At 35.4% G+C, this 3,881-nt stretch overlaps 1 long non-coding RNA gene across 1 annotated transcript; it reads left to right on the top strand.

The window, feature by feature from the left end:
- The first annotated feature begins 1,054 nt into the window (after nucleotides 1–1,054).
- Nucleotides 1,055–3,401, top strand: LOC142504748 (uncharacterized). Its single transcript, XR_012804340.1, has 2 exons — nucleotides 1,055–1,180; nucleotides 3,160–3,401. It is a non-coding gene; the product is annotated as an uncharacterized LOC142504748 (long non-coding RNA).
- The last annotated feature ends 480 nt before the right edge of the window (nucleotides 3,402–3,881 follow it).

Raw genomic sequence — 3,881 nt, 5'->3', positions numbered from 1 at the left:
CCGAGGATAAAAGTCGATCAGTAACTTTTGGTGCCAAGGTTTCTTAAGTTGAACTGCAAAAATACTAATGTAATAGATCAATGAACATTACGTGTATGGTATAAGAAAAGTAAAACGCAATAAAATTCGGACTGCCATTTCTAATATTGGGAATTTTGAGAAAAATCATAATTCGAGGTCTGAGTAGAATAGAACTAAGTCGCCATAAGTCATTCTAGGTTGCGATTCGCAAACAAGGATTTCAATAGGCTAAATAATTAGGATCGGGGAGACATAAAGACACCTTAAGATTTATTATTTATCAGAGTAGCGCCGCGGAAGCGTAGAGTATTAAGATACTAGAACTAAGTCTAAACTTTGTGATTATCAAGAATAAGCGAATTTCGGGGACGAAATGCAATTTAAGGGGAGGAGATTGTAATGTCCCGAAAAATTTGAAGGTCCACGTGAACCACATGCATGTAATTTATTAAATTTCTTTTGTATTTTATTAATTTGTTTTAAAGCATTAAATGCATTTTTATTTAATAAATTATGTGTTTAATTATTTTTATGCATAATTCACGCATGATAGAATTTATTTCACGAAATTTTAAAGGTTTATGCATTAAAGATTTTTAAGTTTCATTTCGCGCTAAAACGAGTAACGGAAACTGGAGAATTTTCAAGAAAATAATTTTTATTACATGATTAATTTTTATTAATTAATATAAGATGTTTTTAAGTGTATTTTTCAAAAATGGGATTTTATTGTGTATTTATAACGTAGGATTTTATTTTTATCCGATACGCAAATTTTATCGAATCGAGAGACTTTTTGAGGTTTCGGTTAATATTTTCAAAATCTTTCCAACACGAAATATTTTTCGGGAGTATGTTTGGATTTAATGGACCTATTTTTAAGCTTATTGGGCTTAAACTCTTTTAATTCCTTTTTAATTTAAAATAAAAGCTAATTAACCTAATTGTTAATGATACTTTAATAACCAATTAACCCTACACCTATCCTTCTCTGCCACACCAACCGACACCTCTTTATTTAGTTTATCCCCACTCTCATTATATCAATTCAGCAGCCTCCCTTCAGCAAACCATCGGCCATAGCATTTTGATTTCAAGAAAATTCTTCGGTGCTTTTCCGTTGCGCGGTTCTTCAAAGTTTCGTTCATATACATCAAAGGCACGCCACGTACTTTTATTTCTGCATCATATACGCTATATATATGCTGTTATGTGTTTATTTGTAGGTGGAATTCTCGGTTTTGGATTATTCATGAAGAATCTTTGGTTTTTACATATGTTCTTGCATCTTTTGATCAACTACTCACGTTTTTCCTATTTTTGTGCAAGGGGCTGTCAAGTTAGTGATGTTAGAGGGTTGTGCAGGCTGTGTTTAATGATGTATAGGTGCTGGAGATTTGGGTTGCCAAGCTCGAGGGAAATTCGTTCGGTCAAGCGCATGTGAGGGTGTGTGAGGTCAAGATCGAGAGATTTGGTTTGTCGACGGTGAGAGGGCTGAACCAAGACTTGGATCAGGCTCTGCTGGGTCTGAGACATGGTTTAGAGAGGCTTGACCGCTGCTGGAACAGTCCTCAAGGCCGTTTGATCGAGTGCAAGTGCGAGGGGCTAGGACTCGGATGATGGGTTGTTTTATTTCTAGGCTTTCAGCAGGTTGCAGCCTGCATGTAGCTGGGGCCGTGAGTCTAGTGGGTACATCAAGGTCCTAGGGTGGTCTAGGTAAGGTGGAGTCGAGGCTTGAACCGTCGGTGGTGAGCTAGAACGTGACCTTGGAGGTTAGTGCACAAGGGTGATTTAAGTTGGTAGGACCGAGAGATTCAATCAAATGCTGGACCATCAGCCGTGGATAGAAGGGTCTGAAATTAAGATTGTAGGACCATTATAGTGTTTTAAGATATGACAAAAAGTTTGGAAAAATTCGGTTAAGTTTCGAGTCGATTCGGATTAAAACCGGGATCCCGGTCCAAAGTTTTAAAACAATTCAGTTAAGTTATGAAATGAGCTCGAGTTTACATCTAGGGATGCTTTTAAATATGTTTTGGGACATCTTAAGGAGTTTAGTAAGCTTTGGATCAACATAATGAGTTTTGGATTTATTCGGGATTTAATCGTCACACGAAACGTTAATTATAGGATTAATGGAAACGTCTAGATTTAAGCTTAATAAAAATTATGGGAAATTATATTTAACTTAAAATAATTATTAGAAGTCTAAGTTTTAATTTGGAATTTTATGCTAAGTTTTGGTTTAATTCGAGATTAAAACGCATTAATATGTTATATTTAAAGATTAATTTAAAAGTTATCGATTTAGGCAAAATAAAAATATGAGAAAATTCATGTAGGCTTATAATTATTTGGAACATGTTAGTGTCAATGGAATTAAGAAAATGTCAAAAACATGGAATTTTACGTCTAGGGGCAAAATGGTAATTTTTGGATTTTCAAATGAAATATGGTCATTTTGCACCCGGGGTGAGATTTTGGTCAAGACAGCGCCCTGAGCACAAATTTACTATGTTTTAAAGGTTTATGCATCATGATCATGATTTTTAAGATTTTATGAAAATATACGTTACATGCTTGGTTTAAAAGAAAAGTTACGTATATGCATGTTTTTATTAAGTGATGAATATAATGATATTTTTGAAGGATGAGAATTGGTTGTGACTGACGATGTATATGTATACGATAGTATGAGATATGATGAGCTGAGGCCAAGGCTCAGTGGACGGGTAATGCTGTCGCTGATGTCCCCGCCGCCGGGTACCACGGTTTTATAGATGGATTTATTGATAGAGCTGATACGAAAGTTACAATTAATGAACTGAATTCAATTAAAAAGAAAATGTATACGTATATGACGACATGAGATGACATGCTTTAATACGATATGATTTTACACGACACGTTTATGTATATGATGACATGAGATAACATGCTTTGAGACGATATGATTTTACACAACACGTTTACATTATGCTTTTAAGTTCATGAAAGGTATGTTGGCATTAAGTTTTTTAAGTTCATGAAAGATATGTTGAGTATGATATTTTTCACTGTTGTGTGCCTGTATATGTACTTGTTATTCCTCGTATAGGTGTGCTGAGTTTTTAGACTCATTATGCGTGTGTGATGCAGGTGAGCTTCATGATGAGGAGACTGGAGGTGCCGAACTCTGAGTAGGCAGACCTGGTGGGATGAAACGACCCGAGGACCACATGTTTTCCGCATTACGATTTATGAGATTAAGAGGAGATGAATATTTTCATACGTTGATGATTTTAAGATTTTTATTAGTTATGTTTTTGTATGATTATGGATGAGTTTGGTTATTTTATAATGCGCTATTTTTATAGTCAAATAAATACGATTATTTTAAATGATATTTGGAAAATGTGAACGTTATAAAAAAAATAAAAAATATTTCCGCACTTTTAAATCGAGTAGACGTTACAAAATCGATCCGGGTGCAAAATGACAATTTTGCCCCTGGAAACCCTAATTGACCATTTTATCCCTGGACCTTAAAATTTCGACCCGAAGCCAACCATACTCCTTAAAATACCTCAAAGCATATTCATAATCATTTCCTAGATGTAACCTCGAGCCCGTTCCATAATTTTTACGATTCGTTCTAAAACTTGGACTGGGGTCCCAGTTTTAACCCGAAACTTAACCAAACTTTTCCAAATTTTAACCAACACTTATTCACACCCTACCAGCACCTAATCAACCTAAACCCGCCCAATTAAGACCTTCGTATGCCACTGAAACGTTGCTGGAATTTCTTGTACGTGTGCACCGAAAACCCTAGTTTCACTAACTCTCGAGAACTTGATCCTAGCCCAAACCAGATCGGA

This window comes from Primulina tabacum, chromosome 10 (assembly GCF_025594145.1).
Source record: "Primulina tabacum isolate GXHZ01 chromosome 10, ASM2559414v2, whole genome shotgun sequence".
Classification (NCBI taxonomy): Eukaryota; Viridiplantae; Streptophyta; class Magnoliopsida; order Lamiales; family Gesneriaceae; genus Primulina; species Primulina tabacum.
The sequence above is the reverse complement of the archived record's forward strand: the minus strand, read 5'-3'. Positions and strand labels throughout refer to the sequence as shown.